Genomic DNA, 26,547 nt, shown 5'->3' with positions numbered 1-26,547 from the left:
CTTTTTCCTTTTCTCACAGATTATTTAACCATTTTTCTGGTTAAATAATGGTGGCTTCTTCAGTAATTCAACATCATTACTCTAGCTCCTTCCAGTGGTAAATCATAATGTTCAACAAGAAAAGAATAGAGCTTGTAATATACCTTTAATCATTTTGCTCTACAGAAGCCAAATAATGACTATCTTTAAAAACAAGTCTTTCTGCTTGCTCGAGTTTTGCATCAAAGGTAAAGGGTAAATGAAGCTCAAAGGTATAGCTCAGTTTCACTCATAATTCTAACACGTTTTGGTTAGGTAGCTAACATTGCCATTTTACCTCTACTACAGAGTACCTCAAGACTTTTTTTTTTTTTTTTTTTTTTTAAATCTGCTATAATGTAATGAGGGTAATAGCAAATTTACATATCTGGCTAATTATAATTTCAACCTAACTCAAAGCAGGAGGTGGTAGGGGCCAGGACAGTAACTTGAAATAAATTTAACTGTTGATTGTTTTGAGAATTTTATGTGCTTTTGGAAATAGTGTTACCAAGTTAAGGAACAGAAAAAAAGCAATCAATATTTATAGAAACATTTTAAAAGATATTTTAATATTTATTCATTTAGATTACAATATATTTGAGAAATTCTACATGGGTTAATTGAAGGATAAGCTTTGAATTCACCTTTGATGATCAAAAAAAAAAAAAAAAAAAGTAAATACCTCCCCATCCCCAAGTAAAAATTCCCAAATACTATAACATACAAGCTAAAAATGTTAAAAACAAACTTAGTAAGTGATGTCTGTGCTGCAACATTATGGGGGAAATTTGGAGTTCTATTAGTTAAAGTGCTGAAAAATAAGAAAGTAAAACAAACTTGTTAAAGAAGTTAAAACAAAGTGACAAAACGATTCATTACAGAGCTGTAGGCACATTAACAATATTCAGCAGTTCTGCAGTGACAGACATAAACTATCAGCAGAGAATATATGTGATCATTTATTTGATTATAAAGTACCTAAGAGTGTTCAGCGGGTCAGATTTTTCAACTGGCTGAGCTTCCTAATAGCTCTTCTCAATCAAGGGATTGTGCTGCACAGTGGAACACTGAGCACAGGTATGAGGATGATGGAGGTCACTGACCCATCTATTTAAATAAAAAAAGGACTGTCCAGAACAGCTCTACAAAAGCTCCTTCCTACAAGTTTCTGTTCCAAATCTTTGCTTTTGCTATTAACATATGAATTTAGGCTCTTGTCGTTAGATACCATGGTGCAATAAGCTGGAGTTGAACAAATACATGGGGAATCATTAGTCTGAACAGTAATGTGACCTCTACACAAGATTTAGACCTCAATCCTTTATAAGATTATGCACGTGCTTAAATCTGTCTACTTGTAAAATGCTATTACAATTAATCACTGGGGGCAAGTTGGTTGAGGGAATCAGTGAAAGAACATTTACTCCATGTCTTATAATTAGTTGAATCTGTTTCTTATTAATCAAACTCCACTTGGTACGTTACTACTAGTTAAGCTTATATTAAAAACTGGCTGCCCATTTTCCTTCACAATTCACATTTCGCTTTCACAAGAAAAAAATTTCTCAGTCAACTTCGTCCCTCCAAGGTAAAGTTATAATCAAAATGCACAGGAAAAAAAAAAAAACAAGGAATTGAAAATCAGTTGTTGTACTTAAAGGCCTTAGGGACAGATTCAAAGAAAGATGTAAACTCATAAAATGGGACTCAAGCACCTAAATTCCCCATGAGTCCAGAATTATGATCTTGAGAGCTCGCTCAACTGATCCTAAGGAAAGCTGAGCTCCAAAATGCACACTTCTTCATGTTAAACTTAAGTCCTTAACTTGGCCAAGTTTGGACATAGCAGAATAAAACATTTACCTCAACACCACATCTGAATACAACATGGAAACAGAAAGACTATGAAACCCTGATTAATGGATATTCTTGTAGGGAACATTATATTATGCTGTCTACTCAAACCTGCAAATGGCCACCTCTGAGGAGACAGGCCTACTGAGGATATATTTTTCTACATTCCTTATCAAAATTAAGTAATTCTGCCAAGAATAACTTTATGTTGAAAAAGAAAGGAAGACCCTAGCTCTAGGGCCTCTGAATATACTCCTTAGGGAAAACAAACAAACAAACAAACAAACAAACAAAAAACTCTGGCTACTCATTTACGCACGACAGCTGCTAGATTAATCACAGAAACTCCACACAGGTGTGATTCCTCAACCCCTCTACTCACCTCCCTCCCTGCTGTATTTGTGCTTTCTGATGCTGTTAAGGGGTCACCTTCCTGTCCTGTGGCACAGTTTTGATAAGTGTAATACTGCCCTACAGATCATACTGCTTCTGAGGGACTGCCACTGGGTGCTACCTCAGCCTGCAGCCTCTCCCACACAACACAGTTGCCGCCATTTTGTGAGAAGAATGAGGAATGTTCCTTTGAGGAAAGGCCTCACTCCAGGAGAATTTCTGGTTTTCTTTCTAAAGAAAGCCTGACAGAGATGCTTAGAAAGGTGAGGTTTTTGACTGTGGTACTTGGGTGAATTGTTTAAATGTGTTGTCCGTTAACTGTCTAGATCCTTTATTCCTGTAGTTTGCTGAGGAGGGCACGCATGGTAGGAAGATAGGAAGGCTCCAGTTCAGGCCTGTTGTGAAATGGCAGCTGGGGGGGGTGCTAGCTTTTGGCAGGCAGGCAGCAAGCGGCGTACCTGGAGCTGTTGTTGGCAGCAGTGAGCAGCCCCAATGGTAAATTTCAGAGGGAAGGAAAGAGACAAGGAAGGCAAGCAGGAGGGCTACATGTCCAGGTGCCCTATGGGTACTGGCTGCCCCATCCTGGATGCTATTCCAAAGCACCATCTCAAACAGATCACTGTATGAGCGCACAGGTAAGGGTTTATTTTTTGAGCTCTCTGCTTAACGGCTCAACCAGTAGCTTTGGCTTTTCATTTTTGTTTGTTTGTTTCCAGCTTTACTTATATGATTCTAACAAGACTTGACTGTAGAGAGATAAAGTCAGATATATAGGCCTTTCAGGAAAGGTGCATCTTGGGAAGACTCAAGTTCCCACTTCCTGCTTTGATTAGCACAAAGCAGCACCACTACTCATCATAACCGCAATTTTTATAAAATGACAAATTGCCAGACTCTATGCCAAGTAGAGACAACAAACATAAATGCTGCCTCATGTAAGTTTCTCAATTCAACTCTCAGGGCAGAGAGATTAACGTTTAATGGATCTAGGCCTAATAAACTGAGCCTACTGAAGGTGGTCTTTATGTACAAGCGTGGAGAAGTGTGATTGCCATCTTTGACAGCTTAAGAACAGTTGAGATAAAATCACTGAGTAGTGAAATAGCAGGAACCACCAGGTTCTATCTGGTTACTTATCCTTCTCTCTGCTTAAGAATCTGGATGTAATATGCGAGGAGAGGGTGCTGAACTGCTTGAAAGGTTAGAGTGTGATTAATGGAATGATGTGTGGCTACCATGCGGTAATCCCCCTACACTCTATCCAATTCAATTTGGCCTATATCGTGTCATAGAAAAGATTTAAATAGCCTTTCAAAGCCAGAAGAATAACATTATCACAATCCTCTATGTCTTATTAATGTGATTCTCTCACAAGTAGATTTAGTATGGAGAAATAGTTTCAATAACAAATAGAAATCAGTTAAAATAAAAAAATCCTCCTCATCCTCCAATTCAGTACTCAGTTGGAGAATTACTTACTTGTGAGTTAAACTATTGTTTCAGGCAGAAATTTCCAGTAGGGGAAATTGAAATCTTGGAACTACATGTATGTGAATGTAAAATGCAAGGTATTAACAGTTGTTTTCCTTACTAAATTCCAAACTTGCAGGGGAAATGGCAAAGAGAATTCTACACTTATAATATAGTCAAAAACCTATACTAATTAGTATTTTTAGAATAAGTTGGTCATGCAAAAAGGGATTGGAAAAGCTTAAAGAGGAGCAAGTTAATGTTTCCAAGTGACAAAAGTATATTTATTTATTTATTTAAGCCAGAATCTGTTTTTCTTCTGACCTTGTTTTGTGCATGAACTGTTTTAATTAGAATGCCAGTAGCGGATAGAGCCTTGTGTATATATTTTCAATAAAAGAACAAGAGTATTTTGGGGCACTGAATAATCATATTTTACATTAGAATTAATTTACTTGAAGAAGCATCCTGTCCATCTAAGGCCATGAATATCAGACTTACATAGTAGTGCTATACTTTGATTTATCTTTGTTTCTGGAATCATTCACAAAAGTTTTCAAGGATTTACCTTGAAGTAAGCCAAGAACACAGTACTTAAGGTGCATGATGCTTCTCTTAGGAGATGGTGAATATTGGCAAATTCAATGCAAAAAGAGTCATATATTCTAGCAATATGTACGGAAGGAACAGAAGGCTAAGTAGAAAGAGACTTAAAAAAAAAAAAAGTCCTCCTAGTCTTAGGTTTTCATTCCTTTGTGTTTTTGTTTGTTTGTTTGTTTTTTTTGTTTTGTTTTGTTTTTGGTTTGTTTTTGTTTAAAAAAAAAACAGTGAAGTTGAGATGCTTTCTTTGAGTTGAGCTTACAGAGGTGGTTAAATGCTGTTTGTTTGTTTGTTTTTGTTTAATCCAGATTTCAGATCTGATGAATTTCTTTATTAGCAACAAACCTAATTGCTGCTGTACATTAATCTGGCACATCTTTCCTTCTACTGCAAAATGTCAATTTCCCAGTCCCTCTAAAGTCCAATCATCCTTGTTTCTTTTTCTTTTTTTCTTTCCTCTTTATTCAATCACCTTTCTATTCATGGCCAATAGAGAATGTTGGAAAAACTTTCTGGTGTTCAGCTGTGTGGTTAATGAGCCTTCATGAGATGTGGAGCTCTGTCATCTTAGTGTTTGATCCCTTCAGTCAATTGTACTTCACCACTTTGTACTCTCTATGTGTTCTTTACATTGATACTTCTTTTAAAGCTTAATCTTTGGCATTTAAAATGCTCTTAAACGATAGTAAATCCAGATGTCATTGCTGAAAACCCTCACCCTCACCTCTGTCATTCTGTTTTGCAAGAGTTGGACCTGACAGTGGCAAATGGCACACGATGTATTCTAAGAAACACTGAACAAATCTATTTCCTTTAGATGTCTAAAAAATGTAAATCTATTTGTTTTCATGGGATTGTTGGTGTAAGCATTCTAGAGAGTGTTCCAGTAAATATACCAGTGTCTTTTAAATAGCTGTAGTATTACTTTTCCTACGAAGCTAGATGTAGAGATTTTTAGAATCGTTTCATTTTGTATATCTGCAAGTTCTTAATTGTTTTGCCAAAATGCAAGTGTGCATTATGTATTTGCATTACCTATCCACATGGGTCAGTTCTCTACCTGGATTTGTTAGTGGTCTTATAAATACAATGTACATATATATATAAGGTTAAATATCAGAGCCAAACCACGGAATGGTGAATTTCTGCATGTGAGTCACAACTCTGAGTTAGAGAACTGGTATGTACTTGCCCAATTTCTGTGAGCACTGTTTGTGTATAATGAGGATTGAATTTACAAGCAATATTCTCTCCTTTTTCCTTTTCTGCAAGAGATGCAGTTAGAAACAAAGAGAAGAAAAGGTACTTGAGAAATGATATGGGGAAACAGGAAACTAGATGGTATTTTTGAGATCACACAGCCTTGCTGTTGAACATGTGCCTCAGAAGCATCACGAGATAAAGAGATGTATACCCACTAGAAGGACAAGTTTTCCTAAATATTTATGAGCCAGAATCAGTAATCTAATTTGTGGGTATGAAATACAAGGAAGGGTGATAGGCCTTTGTCTGAAGTGTTCTGCACTCTGATCAGTGAGTCTTTACCTCAGTGCTGCTGAATTTAATATCTTTTAATTATTACCACTGGTAAGGAAACTGTAAGCACTTCTCTGCAGAGAGGACAGCATGAGCTGACATGTACTCCTGCTCTTGCAAAACAAGTTTACCTGAACTACTCAGAATATGATGTTATGACTATAGCAAAGCTTTTGTTAAAGCAGGAAGAAAATGCATGTCCCCTTGATTGAAAGGTGAAGACATACAGTCAGTGCTGAAATCCTTGTACAGGTTCTGTGCATTTTTAAGTGTTAAGCTTCTACAGGAAGTAGGCCTCACTGTCACGAGCAGTTAGCAAGCCAGCATCTGTTTTACCAGTGCTTCTGTGCTGAAGTAGCGAGGATTTATATAAATCTAATTGGTACATATCATGCTTCTCTTAGTAAGTTTCTTGATATTTGTACAATGCCTCTAAGGTTATGTTCATGGCACCTATAGATTCCTGATCTTTATTGTGAACCATTGGCATAAATATCATGGAACGTTGTTCTGTGGAATCTGCTTGTGAAAATCACTACATTAGAATTTTCTGTTCTGAAAAAGAACATAGTTTCCAGTATTTACCAAATGAAACAATGCAATGTTGCACTGAACAAAATGTTAAATTTTATTATGATGAAAATATTAAAACTTTAATGCTTTTAATTGTAAAAATAAAAATCAGGTGTAGTAAATATCATTATTAGTAATCAAAAAAAAGAAAAAACATTAAAATTAGCTAACATATCTGGGAAAAGAACACTTAAAGAACAAGTTAACTGGACTACAATAACTTGATTTTTTTTTTTTCAAGGGCAGTTTCTGAATCAACCTTCTAAAGGACATCTGGTTACATGCAACTCAGTGATTTTTTTTTTTTTTTTAGCCATGCGAATGGAAAGCAAATACTTTACGGAGGTTCTGTTGTGCTATGTTTTTTTTTTGGGTTGTTGGAGTCTGGAGTTAGATAAAGTTATTTTCTTACAAGCAGGTATAGGAGAAACCCCACGTGATAAAATAATGTGTGCTTAACAGTACATCTGCTTTTCATCATTTAGACATCTAAATTACTGAACAATAATTTCCAATTCCATTTAAAAATAATTGATTTGATTTAGGAACGTATAGAATTATATCTTTACAATAGAACAGTTGGGATTAATTCTGTATGAATATTGCAAAGAAGTCAATGATGGTGAATTGGCTTTATTGTTTGCATTTTGACATAAAGTTTTATAAACTGACTGATATTATCCTGCAGATGGTAACTAATGGAGGGAGTAAAAATATTTGTGCAATAAACAGATGGTGAAAAATAATTTGCATGGGAGTATACCTCCCTTGACATGTTAAGTTGTTGTCACATGATTAGAAGTGATCAATTGCATGGTTTGGCAAGGTATTGCTTAATAGCTGAGCCATAGTTGACCATGTGTGCAGTCTTAACCCAGCCCCAGCATCAGAACTAACATACAGAGTTTTAAATCGTAACTGTTGGTTTATACTATATGACTACAACCTCATTTGCAGCCCTCATATTTCCTGGTTACAGGGAGTTCCCTTTCTTGGCTGCGTAGCTGAGATGCTTTTCTTTCCTCAAGTTCTCTCCCGGAATCACTACCCCGCAGCAGTTCTGGGAAGTGGTTGCAGTGTTAAATGAAAGCTCAGTTTCAGAAGTGTATCTATCAAAACCAATGCAATGTGAATATGAAGAACAGTAACCAAGTTAACTGGGTAGTGAGCCATTATCTACACTCTTAAATGTCCTGTATTCAATAGATCATTCTTTGCTATGTTTAAGCATGTTGGGAAAGCAGTATAAGAACTTGATTTGCACAAGACATGCAGCATTGTTTTTTGGGGGTCTTGTTTAAGTGTCAGAAGTTGGTTAAATAATGCAAGGCATCACAAACAGTGTTTCAACAAAAATCTATGCAAAGCAATTCATTTTAATATGAGCATAAGAATGTTAAATCCTTACATACTTTTCACTAAGCCCTACTACCACCAGCGGCAGGTGGAATCAAGTGGTGCCAGGAGCTTCTGGAATTTTCCTGAGAAATGGGAGGGGTGCTTTAGTTCAGCTCCATGCTCCAAACTGTCTTTTTTTTTTTTTTTTTTTTTCTTCTTCTTGACCCCTCTCTAGACTTAATACCTGCTCAATAAGGTATTTTATGAAAGTATTTATTTGGTGTTATAGAGGTTAGTTGAAAAAATAATACAGAGGTATTGGCCCTAAAAGTCAATTGGTGTTTAAAAACTGCAAAAGCCATTAGCCCATCTTTTTGGCAGTCTTTATAAAGAAAAAACAAGTTAATAGACATTCATTTCCATAGGATAACAAAAAAAAGTTGTTTTTGATATAATTCATACATATTTTTTTTATTTTAAATAGGTGACTGGATTGTATCACATCTAGTATTTTTCATTATGTTTCAATGCTTGTAACTTGCTCATTGGGTATAAACTAACTGAACTTTACATAAAAACTATCAGCATAGTAGTAAGGGTTTATTTTATTCCTTCTAGATATCATTTAATGAGCTTTGCTAGATACAATTTTCTGATTAAAATAAAGCTGATTTAAAAGTAAATTAAAAGTAAACTCTCAATGATTGTTTTGTACTGTAATGTTTTTAATCACAGAAGTCCTATCAGTTGGATACATGTTTGCATTACACTATCATGCCTGCCATGATGCTCGTGAATTTCTGGTTGCATGCCCCACTGAGGACCTCAGTTGGTCTGTAGAACTGCTGAAGTTGGATTATGATAATGAAAATTGCATATGAACATTATAACAAACAGTCTGATTCAAATTACACCTCTTAGTTTTTGTTCTGGGAAATCACTGTTCTTAATCAGCAGGGTTCCAGGTTCTCTACATTGTTTTTTGGTTTCAGAGAATGATATCAAAACTGTTTAAGATTTTTGTAAAACCCGAGGTTTGAGGAAGGTGAATTACCTTTAATCTCCATAGATTGTCAGTTAAGGCATGTAACTGTTTGTCTTTTTTTCCATTTAAAAAAAAAAAAGGCACCTGAAGCAGCTGTACTTGTATGGCTCTGTGTTCTTGATATCACTATCAATAATTTAAAAGAGCCAACATACTGTGAGAGAACCTTGCATGTCAGAATTAATTGTTCCTTTGTCAGTTACTGTGTGTTAGAGAGCTGCTTGTTATACAGCAGGACACATTTCTCTATAACATACAGCTGTGTGCACTGAAATTAAGTGAAGCATTGTTCTGACCAAGCTAAGCTTGTGTCAGAAAGCGTGCAAATGTACGCATGCAGTTATGTGGAGTCAGTGGGAATCCATACGCTTTAAACAGGTAGTCATTGTTTGTCTTCCTATAATGTAATGATAGCTCCATGTGTGCAGTCAGCTCCTCAGCTGGTGTCTTAAATCATTTTAGTTCACTTAACTTTCCTGAAGAGATGCATTTACACCAGCTATGTACCTGGTTTTACTTGTTAGAATAAGAAAACAGAGCTGAACTAAGCTATGTGTATTTATTTATTTATTTATTTTTAAAGGAATATTTCTTTTATTAAGCAGTTGAATTTCCCTCAGGAAATAGCAAACAAACAAAAAATGCCACACAGTCTAGCATGACAATAAAAATCAAACTTGTTTTAGGTCTACCAGCCAGCAGGTCAGCGTAACATGACAGCACCTGATACAGTTACCCTGTGCTCCTCATCTGTATCTTTCTCTCTTTGACTACTCTAGCATATCAGTTTCTTCCAGGTCTGTTCCCATGTAAAATGGTGTTATTGCAATGTCTCTGTCTGTGTTGGGATGAACACTGAGGCCACACGGATCTTGAAGCAACATTGAGGAAATATGGAGGTTCTTCTGAAAAACTGCTTTTGAATTCTTGTTTTACAATTACCAGAAGGCTGGTCTTTCATTCTCCCTTCTAGCAGAAGCTAAGTCTGGATGGAAAATATCCTCTTATATTCTTGCTGTCCCTGCCAGGCTATGGTAGGACTGCAGGGAAAGCTCTCTTCACCAAACTGCTGAAGTTGATACTGCTGAAGTTGATAGAAGAAAAAATCTTCTTTTTCGGAGTTGTTAGAATCTTGCTTTATCATCAAAGCAAATATTAGGGTAGGTATCACCTTTGATATTCACATCTATGTCATTAACATGACAAGTATGAAGACCCTGACCCTCTTCTTCAGTGGTTTATATTCAGTGTAATCCTTAAATTAAAATGAGAAAGTATTCTCTCATCAGCCCTCTAGATATTTTAACATACTGTTAAGTTCTTTAAAAACAATAGTTTTGTGTTTTGTTTTTTTTTTGTTTGTTTGTTTGTTTGTTTTTTAACTAAAAGTCCTTAGCAAGTGTTTTGTGGTGCAGGTTAAGAAAAACAGGCATTGTTCAAAATTGAACTGATATATATTGATAGCCAGCTCCTATGCTAAGTTCTTGTGAAGAAGCAGAAGGAAGAGAGGGGAAGGGGAAGAATTTGATGGATGTTTTTTTTTCCCCTGTGGTAACATAGCACAGAGCATCAGCACTGGTGTGGGTGGTAGCAGTAAGCATGCATATTCAGCTCAGGCAGTGACCCAGGAGCCAGCGATTGAGGCTCAGAGGAGCTCTGAGACCAGCTTAATCTGTGGTGATTTCCATTTTTCATTGTGTTTGGCATTTTTGAGGCTGAGGTTTGTTACAGTCTAGAAGTTTATAGCACAGGGCTGGAGAGATTAAATCTTACAGCAATATTGAAAAGACATTCTGAAGGAAATGAGTGAGAAATTGAACCAGCCAGATTTGGGAGCTTTTTGTTAGGTAGTTGCAATAAATTATTCTTCTGTGATACAGTCAAATGACATACGTACACAGAATTCTTAGAACTTCCAAATATAAACAAATAATTATACTTTCTGTTAACTTAGTATGAAAAAACTGTCAGGATAGCTTTTGATGAGTACAGTTGCACAATGCAACTACTAGACATTACTGAAGCTTCATATACATTTTTTCCTTATTTTACTCATTCCAAGTTTTGATTCATCTGTCACTTCATGACAAATGGAAGTATTAAAAATAGGCTGTGGTTTTCTTGTAGCTTTTCATTTTATTTTTTGTAAGGGAGCTGTTCTATCTTTCTGAATAACGTTCATAGTATAGGAAATACTCTCAATGTTCAGAGGTAACAAAAAGTGTCATTTTGGTAATTATGTACTGTTTGATACAATTACAGCCCTCAACCTGTAATTCAATCTGTGTGGGCAGACCATACGTCCATGTGAAACTCCATTGACTTAATGGGTTTTACATTGGTATAAAGACCAATTTGCATGTCTTAGATTATAAAGCCAGGCTAATGTGCATATCCCATAAGCATTTAAGGACACATTCCTAAACTGTGACAAGCATAGAAATTACACTACAATGAGTAATAAGTCCATGTTTATCAGCTGTGCGTTTGCTCAGCAATACTGCAATTGTGGAACTCATTGCCACAGGTTGTTGTGGAGGCAGAGTAGAAACAAGGTCTAAAAAGGATTAGAGAAATTTATAGAAGAAAAATTAATCAGGGCTATAGTGATCAGGTTTTATAGGGAGCTAATTAACTACTGATAATTGGAGACTTGGAGGATATATCTAGATGTGATTAGTTTGTATTTGCCATCTTAGTGAAATCTACAGTGGGCTTTCCTCGATACCACCAAGCTTCAGCTGTTCTGAAAGGAAAAGTATCAACTTCTGTGGAAGATGATGGGGATATAGAAACTGAAAACAACTGAAGTAGGAGAGGGAACAAGACCTGAAAAAAGGAAGATGGATGAAGGTCAAAGGATCTACAATTCTAAATGGATAACAGAAAGGGAGTGTACTAGAAAAACAATATTGGAATTGATGGGTGGTGATTTTTTTTCTTTAATTGAAAGAATGCCAAACCAAGATACGTGGAAGAAGCTTACGTTGTTAATTGTATACTTAATTTTGGGAGAAAGAGAATATAGTTCAAAATCACTTATTTTTATTTTTTTCAGAGGCCTTACAAGCCAAATATATATATATATTATTTTTTTTTTTAAATACTGCTGGAAACATATGAACTGAAAAGAAAATAAGAGCCTATAACTTTGTAAGCAACTAAGTTGTCTGTTTTGGCAACTATTTGTAATCAAAAGACATCCTATGTATTATTTCTGGTAGTATTTGTACTTTACCATCTGCTTGGATGCTTTAATCACAAATACATGGTAGATAACAGAATTTTTGTACCTGCATTGTATATCCCACAAAGCCAAGGTACGTCTGCAGTAATGGAATAAATGTTTAAAGTGGAAAGGAGAAGTTACTACCTTTTATTTGTACTTGTATAATAACGTGCTCTAGAGTACAATCTGGATACCATCAGACAAAACAGTTATTACACAGCATACAGGCACAGTTACATATAGTTGGGGAATTGTATATACCCATCAATAGCTTACTGGAGGCTCACTGCAGAGTCTATAATTATCTGAAGCTGAAATTCTACATCTATCATTCTTTTGTTGTTAATCATTTGTTATCGCACAAAATGGGTGTCTTCTACATTGCTTGTTTAAACAATGGAATTACTGTAGTAATGCACTGGTTATGTATATCTAGGTTAGCCCAACAAATTAAAAACTGCAATGTATAAATACATCTCAATACCATAAGTACTGTAAGTTACTGGTCATATTTTTATGTTCTAAGATGTTTTGTGAGCTGGCAGAGCTTTATTAGTAAAAACAGGAAGGGAAATTAAGGGAAATGCATATTTCCATTGAAATGGAAGTATTGTGTTTAGAACTGCAGAGCTAAGTAGTAACAGGGCTAAAAATAGAATCTCAGAAGATCCTGTAAGGAATTGAACATACTTTCATCCAAACCCTAAGACAAAGTTGGAATTGGAAAGAATTGCAATTTATTTCAATAAATTAGGGCTTAAATATCTGTTAAATTCCTTTTTAACCAATTGTTCCTTTTTTCCCCTCTATTTGGACATTCTCAAAATGTAATTTTTTTTTCAGAGAAATCTACAAGCTTTCATAATCATGTTCTGTTTTTAACAAAAGTAAAGAATGGCCCAATTATCTGCTTTTTCAAGATTAATAACTACTTTTGATTATATTTAAAGAATTATCTCTGAAACTTAATGGAAATGCTAGAGGCGAACAAAAAGATGAGTATAGAATGGCTTAGGTGAGAGTCTTCCACTTTCCATCACATACTGTTGATGTTGATAGTAATGTTTTTGGAAACACTGGAAGAGGAAATACTTATGGTAGCATGAAAAAAAAAAAAAAATAAAAGTTCTTAAGCAGTAGATTTTTGCTAGTCTTACTATAATTAGTTTTGTTAAATGTACCAGAAATGTTTGTTCCTTTGCCTGGTATCATGAAACTGTTTGATTTCCCTCTACTAATTTTCTACCTCACTTCAGGAAAATAGGTTAGCTGTCAGAGGCTTATATTGAAGTTCATTAGTGACATTTTTCAGTCATGGAATCTTAATTTTTGTCTTAAAATCAGTAGCTAGTATCCTAGACTAGACAATGAAGAAAATATATATATATTTTTTTTGTTAATTTAAACTTTATTTTTCTTAACATAGTCTACTTTTCAGAATCTTATTTTATGATGCCAAGAGTCCTATTATGTGCAGGTTGTTAAAACCTTTACACCTGACCTAAACCTTCTCATATTGAAGTCATCATTTTGTTAGAATATAAGCACTTTCCATTGCAATAGTTTGGCAAGAACTGTGCTCACTTACCTTAATTTTATATGGTATATAAACCCCTTTGGAATGAAATCAATCTCAGTTATTGGACAAGTCAAAAAAATTTGTTCAATTAATACTTGAAAGTAACATTCAGATTGCAGTCATAATTCTTCACTTTCAGTCACTGTAAAGAGATAATGTCCTAAAACAGGACCAGGGACAAGAGCACAGAGTGGAGTAATTTTCTATAGTCGCTCAGCAGAGAGAAGCACAGGTACAACCCAGGCTCAGAGGCTCTCACATGGGTAAGCAATCTTACAGACATTCCTTCTGTAGCAAGCCCTTGCAAGACTGATGAAACAGTATGCTAATGAAAAAGGCTATTTCATTGTAGTTTATTTAAAAAATAAAATATAAAAAACAGGATTGTACAGTTGTATCTATCAGCAGCTGATTTTGAGCTCCACTGGGGCTAAAGAAGGAACAAAGCTGTTTCCAACAGCTGCTTTTCAAACAACTAAATTCATTTCCTGATCAGGGCTGAATTTTAAAGCTCTTAAAACATCAACTTCCATCTGAAAATGAGGGTAGGAACAGCCAAGAAATTAAATGATTTACTATCAGCCCATTTTTATTAGCAGTATGCCTCCCCACTGGCAATGCAACTTATGAGCCTGGAGCTACTCACTTTTATTCTGTAATGGGTTCCTTCCATGGCCTTCACTTAGAACAGCCAAGAGCAACAGAAGGAGCTTGTGCCTGACCTTTACTCCTAATAGGAAAGAGATAAAGCTATAGCAGTGGTTTCTTGCAGCAGTTTTACAACATACTGCAACAGCTCATTACATATGGCAGGCTGACCTATATATCGAATAGGTCAGCATTTCAGGCTACCTGTCTTCAGCCTTCCAGAATGTCCCCCTCCTTGTCATCTCTTGTTCTGCTTTGTTTCTCATGTTGTTGCTGTGTGTTTTGCTGCAGACATACTGTGGCATTCTCTTGTGAACAGCTGTGTCTTTTATATCTCCTGTGCAGTCTTGTCACTGTCAAATTCTCCACATGCTGTAGTTTCACTTTCAGCACCGATTAGGTAACGTATTCTTCTCCATTCTCAAAGATGCAGGACCACTTCCATGGAATATTTACAGATAAGGTAATGGCTGCCAGTCCATCCTAGAGAGAAGTGACAGGATTTACAGAGGAGACAAAGGTCATATATTCATTTGTCTGGTTGGTTTATGGGTAGTATACAGGGGGGACAAGAAACAAAAGAGGAGAGAGGATGTGTTTTTTTAAGTATCAGATTGAAACAATTTTTTTCTCAAAATTATCATATGAATTGGTGGTACTCTTATTTCACTAAGCAGAGATGTGGTAAAATTGTTATGCTTATTTTCCACCGAAGTACAAAGTCTGCTAGTTAAGCATGGTGAAACCCAGGTAGAACCAGCAAATTAACAAGGTCAGTTCTAGATCTCTCTGCCTATAGATTGAATAAGGAAGCTACTGTGCTTTCTCAGCTATGTTGCTCAGGTCTCAGGCCTACATAATAATGCAGAAACTTTCAGAATGTTTTGGTGAAATATTTGGTATTTCTTCATAAAGGCAAAGGACAAGAATTATGGAGAAAATAAGTCATCAATTCATATAGCTGGAGCATGTATGTGGGAGTGAAGCAGGGAAGAGAAGAAAGTCTGTTTAGTTTCACGGGAAACTTTTCTCTCCTCCAGGACACCTCAGAGCTACATTCCTTGGAATGCTTTGAATTTATTTAGTAAATAATTGCAATGGAACTTGAGTATCCCAGCTTTCATCACCAAGGCCTTCCTACTTGTCTGGGGGGGGGAGCGGGAGTGGATTACAGTATAGGTTATATTATATTGGTGTGACTGAAATTATTTTTTGATATATAGTAGTTACTGAACTTACGTTTAGACACATGCTAGAAGAGAGTAATCATGCTACACTGCTCTCCTAAACAGGTCTAGTAGAAAATTGTCTCTAGCCAGCAAATACAAGTTCAGCACAGATGGGAACTTGGCCTGCAGCCATTTTATTGACCTGAAAGGAAGGAGCTTTTCAAAGTTAAACTGAAACTGTTTAAACAGTAACACTGTTCACAGAAAGCAACCTCCCTCTATCCCTCTACTCCACTTAAGAATCAAGGCGTTGGATATCCAAATGTATTAATGATAAGGTAACGGGCAAAATACAAAAGTCTAGAGCCTTAAGAATATGGATGTTAACAAAAGTTTGAACATACAGCATTTCCCATCACCATTTTTCTGATCAAATACATAAACAACAACAAAAAAAAAAGCTGCTGAAAATCAGACCTTTAGCAAGTCTGTCATATAAGCATTTCAATCACTCCATCAAAGCTATAAGTAGATAGGCATCTCTTTTCTGTGCTTCTCCATGTTAGAGATGTTGTGTTTGTGTTTTATGTTCTTTTTAGGCTACCAAAGTTAAAGACAGGTCCCCAGGTATGCATACTGTTTCCCCACTAGTGGGAATACCAATGTATCCTCCCAGTAATTTTCTAAGATACCTTGAATTCTTCTTACTGAACTCCTGTGGGCTGTGGGAACCTATGCAGCTTTATACCCATTTCTGGATGCACTGCACTGGATGTAGCAAATACAGGGTATGTGGTCATTGGCAAAGCCTTAGTGCTGCCTAAGCAATTATATTTCTATAGACATAGAAAATGTATTTTATCCATCCACAGAAGTCTTATATATAAAACATAAAACATATATAAATAATACAGAAAGACTAAAATACAAAATGTTAGGAAGACTAGAAATACAGTGACTTGCTTTGCTCTGAAAAAGAAGTTTCTTAACTGGACCTGCAGTAAGATAATGCACAACAAATACAATGACAGTATTTCCGCTTAGTTATGTCCCTAAATATAGCATATAAGAAGCACAAGATGATTTAACACTTTTATTTCTTATCTGGTCCCTGGTAACCCAGTTAAGAGCACTATTCATGAGCTATGCAGATTTAGGAAAAGAGTCTGAAGCACCATAAGCTGTATATACTCAGACTACAAGGCACTTTCTCTTGGAAAAAACATTCAATTGGAAGTACTAACATTGTCTGGCTTTTATTTTTATATTTTCATTCATGTATTTGATATTTATTTCTAATAATTTTAAAGGGAAGGATGATCAACAAAGCAGATGATCCATATAAATAAGAGAAGGTATTTTGGCTCAGTAATTCCTTGCTAGAGCTGGTACATGAAAGCAAACAGCTCTCTGGCTTCATACAATCATAAGACTATGGCCTACAGAGCTATTTCTTGAAAGTGCAAAAAAGCAGCAAATCCCACAACTATGGAAGTTGGAAAGAAGCAGGACTTTTGCTAGAGTACAAAAAGGCAATTTTGACTAGACAAGCAGACTTTGGGGGTTGATATACTGAATATAGATTTGGTAGTCTCCATTTTGTCAGCCCTGTGAATTATAAATTCTGTCCAACATCTGAGAAAACTTGTAATTATTTGAAGTGCATCCATTTTTCACTGCCATTGCAGGACACCTTCAAGAAATAAGAACTCTGTGAAGGCAAGTACTGTCAAAGAGATCTCAGTTTAGATATCTGGAAGACTTATCACTCTTTAAAAGTCTTCAGGATTCCTTTTAATTGTGCAAGACCACTTTTTGTGAGCATGGCATAATGTAATCTGTGTAATCCTATAGTTTTTACGTCATTCATCTTTAAATAATGGCAAAAATAATGTTACAGTGTAACTAAGCACTACAGTCTGGAAATAAGCCCTCATTTTAAATGCATTATTACTGGAAAGCTATTTACACAACAGATGTTGTGAAGATATCCGCTGCTTTTCTGTTTTGTTGGCTAAGCCTACTCTGATAGTACTTCTGGTTTGCAGACATACAGATGTAAATTCTCCCTAAGCGATTCCTAATGCTAACAGTGAAACTATAAATTGCAGCTAATGCAAGGAGATCTATCTGAAATATTGAAACACCTTCTGGTAATGTTGCCTTTTTCTTTGCATTTAAATAGATCTTTACTGATGTCACTGCCTCCAATCCCTAGCCAAAGATATTTGTTGTGCTTGACTCTATTGGTTTATTCAGCTCAGGAGTAGTAATCAAGTGTTTCAGTTATACTTAGTGAATAGAGTAAATAGTCCCCGTAGTTGTTCATTAAAACCTCCATGATGTATGCATCAATTACCAAACAGCTTGAACAAAACAGAGGTAAATTAACTTTCTGAAACACATTGTCATAGCCAAAAGGAGTGTAAAGCATTAAAAGTGATTTCATGGCGTAAAGTTCATCCAAAGTACTATTAGCTTTAAGTCCAATTTTCAACTGTCAAGGGGAATATTTACAATCGTAATTTCAGATCATTATCTTAGCATTTCAATGCAAATAGCCACAATTTAATTCATTATTACTCACATTACATCTTTATTTTGCCACCAACTGGTGGCTGACATTTCCCAAGCTACTAGTAAGAAATGCTAATTAGACTGGTATGCACTCTTACCCTTTCTTAATTTCATCATGTTTGTTCTTCTTCAGTGACATGAACCATTTCCCTCCTTCTGGTCAACCATTGCCTTTTATCCTCTGCAGCTCCTTAGTGGACCAGTTGGCAAAATGAAATAGTGATAGGGCAAGTAAAATAATTGCTTGTTTTCTGTCTTTCTGGTAAAGTATCTGAGAGTATCTGTGGCAGTATGATAAAAATGACCCCTTTCCTTCAGCCCACCCACCCAACTTAATTTAGAAAATCTGAAGTGATCTCTGGAGGGGAATGCTATATGCATTAATATGCAAATGAACTGCCAAGAAAGTTCAGATTTGCATTTAGACTGGACAAAAGGGAAGGAAATGGCTTTCTCATGCTGCTCCCTTGCATCACCACAATTTCACAAATTACTAATCCCAGAAATGATGCCAGAAGGGACTTTCTCACTACATTTCATTCATGCTTGGATGAGTTTGATTCATCTCAATATGCCTGGCATTCTACAGTAAACCTGTGAATTTAAAGTGCAAACAGAACCTCAGCAGCTTTGCTAAGAATTAGATGTATTTGAAATAAACACAATTAGTAAACATCAAAAAAAAAAAAAAAAAAAATCCCTTCCTGCTAGGGGCTAGAATAGTAATAGGTGGGGGGTGAGGTAATCTTATGAAAGTTTCCCTAAAAATTAACGATTCTAGCAGTGAAAACATCTTAAGTCCACTAGGAATGATATTATTCCAGCCTGCATATATGCCGCAGACAAAAGATTTAGTCAGTGAGTGCCAAAATTATTGAGGAGGAAGAAAAAAGGAACCTTTAAGGCAGCATAATAATCTAGTTTGTAGATGGATAGAATTTAAGCCTCCTCCTGATTTTCAATCTGCAGTTTAGAGAGCTTATAAAATGAGGAATCATTCCTGGGGTTAAAATTCAGGTCCTTTTTAAATACATTGTTTCCCTCCATCTTGTATAAAGTCCCTCAAAATTAAATAGTCTTCAGGAAAACATTTATTGAAAAAAATACTTTCTGTATGTCTAATCCATGCATTAATCATGGGAGTGTTGGTTAATTTCACTTTTTGCGAAGTGAGTCAGTGTTTCTGTGTCTTAAAACAGACCAGGTTTCAGTAGTATAGGTGCCCCAATGGGCAGGTACTTCTCAAAAATAGGTGTAATGTTGAAAAAGTACCTGCCCTGGGGCATCAACAAATAGGAATTTCAAGATCAGTTTTATGTTTGCTTCTTAATCTTTCCAGGGGATTTTTTTCTCCTCCCAGCTACTGTGGCAAAGCAAATACCGTAAGTCATCACATTCCTGTTTGCCAACGTTTGTTTGCCCTTTGGTTTAAATGTGTACAGTGCGAGGGTAATAGGGCAATGTCTTTACTGCTGGGGTTACATTTGGCTGTCTGCTTTTTGAATGGCTAGAAATGAAGTATTAATATTTGTTCATTGGAGAAATGAAACAAAGTTTTTCCCTGTCAAAAAGATTTTCCCCTCCTCTCATCCTGCCATCCAACTCTGAACTTTCCCCTGTGGTGGTTGCCTTTTGATTGAATAAAGGGATGTTTATTAGGAGAATAATCCATCTATTCTAAAACCTTTCCTGTTTATACTTGAGAAGGCAGACCATTGCTGCCTGTTCTTTTAAAATCATACTGCATTTGCAGCACAGCTGTTGAAATGTTGCAGCACTGCTTTTCCTGCTATGCCTTCTGAAGTCTGTGTGCAAAAGTCCCCATTTCAACCTCCTGCCTAGAAGCAGCACAAGTTGAAATACAGACTTGCTTTTAGGACTCTGATTAAGTCCCATGGTTGTCTGATGTTTAAATTTTCATGTTTTCTGAAATGCAAATAGACAAAGGAAATACCCTTAAATACTTTGTTGAAATGAGGACATAACTTCACCTCTGGCTGCTTCTATTGGGACCCTGATCATCTGAGTCAGGCTATCAGTACTTCCCCAAACTGGCAATATTAGATTGGTGTTGCAGGTTTAACTTAACAAATGTCGAGAGGTAGCAAACAAAGGAGCACCATGATCCCGATTTTTCCATTTGTTTGCGCCTTCAGTTGTTATATTAAAGCCATACCCACATGGTGCCCAGAAAAACAGCAGTATTCACTTCTGTAACTTTTTACTTCCATTTTCCATAGGTATAAAGTGCAGGGGAGGGTAAGGAATTCATCTGCCCTATCTGCTTAAGGGATTTTTACAGTTTACTATGTCATATATTTTTTCCCATGCTATTATTTCATTTCTTGATATTCCTCTGATTTCCATCCTGTGTATCTGGTTTTTGGTCCTCTGCAGATTGCACACTAAGATTCCCTGTCATTGTGTGCTGTTCTTAATGTTATAAATGTTTTTCCATGTCTTTGGATTGAGTGGTATTTTTATTCAGAGGACTATTTTTGTTAGTTTTCTTTAGTCTTCTGCTGAAGAACAGAGTTCTTGTGTTTTCAGTGCTAATTCTGGAAGGCAGCTGAACCACAAGACAGCCAATAACTGGTTGTAAGTGTTTATTTAGTTTAAAAACTACTCAGGGTCACTGAGATGATGAAAAAGAAGCTATTAAAGGTACACAATGCTTTCAGCAGTTTGAATAAGGGCAGAAGAAATAAAAAATAAATAAATAAAAACTTCTCCTGAGCTCTTTCATGCATCTATCTTGTTAGCATTCCATGAGTACTAGCTTGTTTAATGAACCCAATTGATGAACCTTTTCTGTCTTTATTTGGAGTGGAGCTTTGGCAGTTTCTGGGTTACAAGCTTATTCACACTGTTAAGGTGAATTAAGTAAAATACAAATGTTAGGTATGTTAATCAGAGTATGTTTGGAAAAAAAAAAAAAAAGTGCTCTTGATTTCTTTATTTACATCAGAAGTTTGTGGATTTGAGTAAGAGATCTAGAAATCTTAAAATCTCAACAGCCTGGTACAGATTTATGGCTTGTGAAGCAATCCACAGGATGCTGTATGTATGTGTGACTTCCTTTCTCCAGTTCACGCAGGCATTTAATGCATCTTGACATTTGTCAGTAACTTAACTTGAGCAACTATTCAGACAGCAATGTCATGGTGATAATGATATTAATTGATATTAATTATCATTAATTATATATCATATTTCATATCATTAATATCATATCATTAATTATATAATCATAATTATCATTAATTGATGTTAATATCATTGATATTAATATCATATTAATGATATTCTTTGTGGAGACCACAGAAACAAAACCATTTGTCAGCACCTGCCTTTTTTCAAATTGTTTTGTTTTTAAATAAATGGCAAAGTCTCAAGGGAAGTTTTAGGCACATGTTCAAAGACTAGTATCATCCTTAACTAGTTCTATTGACTAGTCCCCTCATGTATTATGTCACAGAGGACAAAGACTTCGCTTCAATGTTCTGATTGCCTTTCTGATCGTTTTACCAAGATTTTTAAGTTTCAGGAACCAACAAGAAAAAAACACCTGAGTCATGGCCTGGAATCTTCCATTAAATCTCCTCTATGTTTAGAAAAACAGGCATTATTATAGGAATCTACAACCTTAATCCGATCTAATTACTGGAACTGCTGAATGTGGTATATAAATTAGTGCTGGACCAAGTTAACCATACCCCAGCAAAAGGCTAAAAGTGCTTTAGAAGTGATGGGTAGGAGCAACTTTCTCTGAGGAGTAAAAGCACTGCCAGTAGAGCAAAGGGTAGAGTTGTCCTGCATCTGCATTTCTGCTGTAGCCCTAGGGAGGAGGCAGGGGAAGGGAATGGGGGAGAACAACTCAAAGTGGTCTGATTGATGACTAAATCAAATAAAGCATGTTTGTTTGCTTTAGAAAAGTTTCCTGAATGGCCTAGATAGTACAAACAAACAAACTGTAGATGATGGGTCTTAAGAGATGTAGAAGTCTAGGTGCACTTGCAATAGTGTGATGGCAGGTAGGCCAGATCTTTGAATAAGCGTGGTGCCATCCTGCATGGCAGAATGCTTGTAACAATTAATGACACTAAAAAAAGTAAGTATCTGTCTCTCAAATTGTTAAAATGAGTGACCACCTCAGAATCATCTTTGATGCCCTGCCATCAAAACACAAAGTATAAGTCCTTGCACCTGACCCAGATACCTCACAGCTCTCTGTCTGCATGTTGGGGGAATGTCTCTTTGGGTCAGGGTTAGTTCTGTGGCTTTAATTGCCTGTCTCCCCTTCCTAAGTCCCCCTGGACCACCAAGGTAAAGAATACTTCATGTTTACAATCTGTTGTTATTCATACCTGTCATCCCTTTTTGGTTTTAATTCTTATTCTCCAGTATTGTTGTGTTTGTTCCTCTGCTCTTTTCCTGCTCTCCCAACTCAAAGCACCCACTGTTCTGATTCCAGTCCCAGCACGTTGTTCTGTTTCTGTTGGATGCCACCAGACATCGGCTGCTCATGGTTGTTGGCTCTATCTCTGACAGGGAGATAGACAGAACTTGCTCCTCAGTTCTGGTGCAGCTAAGAAACTGCAGCAGTCCCATGAGCTCAGAAAACCTGTCACAATTAGGAGGTCTAGTAAACAATAATGTTGGTGCTAAATGAATTCCATGTTCTGGTAGAAGGCTTCTGTGAAAGCATGTAAAGGCAAAGACAGAGAAAGAGTGTGAAGTGTGATCACTTCTCAAACTGCTCATTATTAATAAAAGGGGAGAAGGAAAATGAAAGTGAATGTGAGAACATGTTTTTTTTCTTTCAAGTCCCAGAGCATCATGCAGGGAGCCTGAGTTAAAAAGCCCCCCACCTTTTCTAGATAAGTTTGTTTTGTTTTGTTTAAAAAAACAAAAAAAAACAAAAAAAAACAAAAAAACTTTTGCAAGCCCTGCCCTTCCAGTGCATTCACCATTAATTGTATACAAAAACTGTACTTTTGGAAAGGCCACATAAGTAGTATGGCAAACTAGATCTAGTCCTTAGGAAGAATTATTTCCGGGGGGGGTTGTTTGGCTTCTCACTTGATCTGGACTTCTTACCCTGTCTTTTTCTCTCTGGTCTTCTGCATATTTTAAGCTAAAAATAATTTGTATCCTGTAACTGCTGCAATAGCTTTCTCTCTTGGTTTCCTTACTTAACACTTAGAGGGATGTTCTTATTTTGCACTTAGAGTGCCCTTTATTTAATCTACTTTGCAAATGGATTGAGCTCAGCCTACAAAAAGACATTCTCATAACAAGCTACAGGTATTGACTCACTATTAGCTCCAGCCAAAAATGATAAGCCTTGTGGAGTCACTAGGCCCACTTCCCTTGTGATGGACTTGGCTCCATTGTTTCTATACCACAGCAAAGCACAGAGTGACTTTAAAGAGTTTTCCAAACTTGCTGTCAGATATGTTAGTAGCATGCCAGTCTGCAGCAAGGAGCTCTTCTGTGGACTATTAAACTTCATTGGTTTTGACAAGGCCTTTGGAGGGGGCTGAAGCAAACTGTAGGAGGGGATAATTTTGTCAGCAGTCCTAATGTACTTTGTGGCCTCTGTTAAATCAAAACCCTTAGTATTCCCACCTTGTAAATTTGTGAGAAATTGCTGGTGTACTTCATGTCCTCATTTATGTTCAGTAACTTCCCTGCATAGTCAATCTCTTGAAGTCTATCTCTGCATGCTTTTCAAAAAGCTTTGTCTGAAGCTTTCTGTGCTGCATGAGCAAGGCTGATTTAAGCTTATTCCTGGCTTTCCTTTTGGCCTAGGCCTTTTTAAGCAGTTTGAGGACAACAATCTTGTTAAGCAGCAGATTAGCATTAAACAACTTTCCTAAGAGAATGGTTGTTAAATCATCATGATTTGTCGTAATTAATTCCTGAAAATAGTGAATCTGTCTTTGGACTAAGCAATCCCCCCAGTGTGAGGAATCATTGACATCTTCTTTATTGTGGCAGCCTGAATGATCTTAGATCTCTCTGTCCTGAGGTGATGCTGTGATTCTTTTTTCCAAGTGTATCTTTTCCTTCTCTTTGCAGAATACCAAACTGAACAGTGAAGTGCTTAGTCTCTGTTATCTGTTCTGAATGGAGGATACTTGTGTCTGAGGTTGTAACAGGTCCCTCTCTGTTTTGAGCTCTTGGGTGGGGCTAGTGCTTTCCTGTATTATGTGGTGCTGTAGCTGCTGGACCAACTTCTGCTGGCTCAAAGGCCTGCTGGGCCTGTTCTGACATCCTTCCAGTTTAGGGACAATAATATCAACATTGGCACTAGTTTAAAGGAATCTGTATGTAACCTTTCCAGTTGTCTCAAGTCAAGCTCCGGGGGAAAAAATGTGGAGAATTCCTCATGTACCTACTCTGTCCATCCACTTACATATTTTTACTCTATCACTTGCCTATAGCGATTAATGCAATAAGTTGTTTTTTTAATTGAATGATTCATCAGTTGAATGAGTTTGTTCATCTATTTTTCATTTTTGTTAGGCTTCTATTTTAAATATCATAATTCTTTCTGTGTATAGGGTAACAGTACAATGCTTTATAACAGAAAATTGTTGAGTTTTTGATGGTATCTAATACCTGCATTTTGGTTTTTATTGTTGTTTTGTTGTTTTATTTTATTTGATTTAGACTCAGCTCTCTCAAGAACCTCCAGATTTACAGAAAGCAGCGTTAGTTTCACTGAGTTAGACTTCCAGCTTGCTACTTGTAAGACTATCTGTACTCCCCTTGTGCTTTAGCCATGGTATCTGATTGTCTTTCTCTGGATACTTCTGACTGTGATGAAATGTGATTCAATGACCTTCTCTTATGTAAGAAAAATCATCTGAACTAGGAGTTGCTGAGGAAACTGGTGAAACTCCTTGTATTCTTCATGAGTTTCTTTAACAGCACAACAGGGAGTGGAGGGTCTCTGGACATCAGTGAGATGAGCAAATATATTTATTCCTGCTTAGGACAGAAGGTGTACTTTAAAACCTAGAATTCTAAGGTAACTTCTTCCAAAGAGAGAACTCCTCTGCAGGACATCAGAGTGCTTCTCAGCGATCACTGGGTTACTTGCTTTTGCTTAAAACCTCCTGAAAAGGAGAAACATTCAGCACAGAATGTCAGTGACAGAAGAAGTTGTTTCATCTCTCTATTAGAAAAAGGGCCACTTGGCAAGTACATTGTAAGGTATACTTGCAATAGTCATTTTAATATTAATAAAGGTAGCGTACAAGTGCACTTTCTATCTCAGTACTGCCAATTAGAGAACGATACTCCTACACATTCTTTCTGCTCTCTGCTTTTTTTTGCAGTGCTTTCACCTATGCCATCTGTGATGTTTTTATTTCCTGATGACCTTTTCAACAGTTTGTTGTTCTCATTCTTCTGTCCATGCGAGAAAGATGGAATTCTCCAAGGAAAGCTACTTGAACATATGGCAAGGTACAATATTATAGTGTGCAAACTGGCATTCATTACTGCCTCTGTGTACTGTTGACTTAATTTTTTTCTTCTAGATTTTTGTTTGGCAAAAGGTTTTGTTATTAATAACAGTTCTAACCTGGTGAAAGAGCCTCAGTGGGTGAGAACTAGATTGAAGTGTGAAGCCAGTTTATACCAACTAAGAGTCTGGACCAGGCAGTGGGTGGAGTCTTCAGGTACACAGAAAGATGGCTGTGGGAAAAAGTCATTTTTATAACATGAGCTAGACACACTGAAGAGCTTAACTTGCTTATTTTTTTCTACCAAGCATGGGAATAAGAAGCATATTTGAGTGCTGGGGCAAAAGCATTTGTGAGTCGGTGGATTCATACTCAGAGCTATTAAGGCCAAAACTGAATGGAAGAATAAGTCATTAGGTGGGAAGGATGCCATTAATTAGAGAATAGCGGTGTAAATGTCAGGCTACTTCTCAAAAAAAGGAGTGTTACAGTGTAGGCAGGAAAAAGCTATGCATATCATGAAGGTAATAAATTCAGCTTGATATGATGTGCCACAGGTCTAGTGAGGGGGCTGAAAGGCAGGCCTAGTATGGGTTAAATGATGGGGCTATTTTTTGTAGCTTGTATTTCCTGATGACCTTTTCAACAGCTGCCTGCTTTTGTTCTTCTGGCCATATGAGAGAATTAGAATTCTCCCAGGGAGTCTACTTGAATGCCTGCCATATCTATCCATTTGTTTGAATTAAAAGGGTATTGTGTGGGCATCATAAAAATCAGAAAGAAGATGGGGGCTACTGAATTAAGATAGAAAACAAGGAAAGCATTATCAAGTATTTTTGTGGTCAGAGTGAAAAGGAAGTAATGGATAATTTACAAGTCTGTGGATGAACAAATGATGAAACTTCAGAACATTTTACATATGTTAGTAGAAAGATGAATAGCCAATAATCTGATTGACAGGAAGAATAGTGAGAAATCCCCAGGGCAGTGAAGAATAATTTAATTTTTTTTTATTTTTATTTTTTTGCTTTAGTGGA

The 26,547-nt window shown here is 36.4% G+C and overlaps 1 long non-coding RNA gene across 3 annotated transcripts in view; it reads left to right on the top strand.

Moving 5' to 3' along the window:
- Positions 1 to 2,271: 2,271 nt before the first annotated feature.
- Positions 2,272 to 26,547, top strand: part of LOC137862027 (uncharacterized) — a 68,607-nt gene continuing 44,331 nt past the window's right edge. For all 3 annotated transcript variants that reach the window (XR_011100019.1, XR_011100020.1, XR_011100018.1), the window contains exons 1-2: positions 2,272 to 2,531; positions 25,382 to 25,511. This is a non-coding gene — a long non-coding RNA (uncharacterized lncRNA). The remainder of the gene's footprint in view (positions 2,532 to 25,381; positions 25,512 to 26,547) is intronic.

This window comes from Anas acuta, chromosome 10, assembly GCF_963932015.1.
Source record: "Anas acuta chromosome 10, bAnaAcu1.1, whole genome shotgun sequence".
Lineage (NCBI taxonomy): Eukaryota > Metazoa > Chordata > Aves > Anseriformes > Anatidae > Anas > Anas acuta.
Note: the sequence above shows the minus strand (reverse complement) of the source record. Positions and strands in the feature narration are given on the sequence as shown.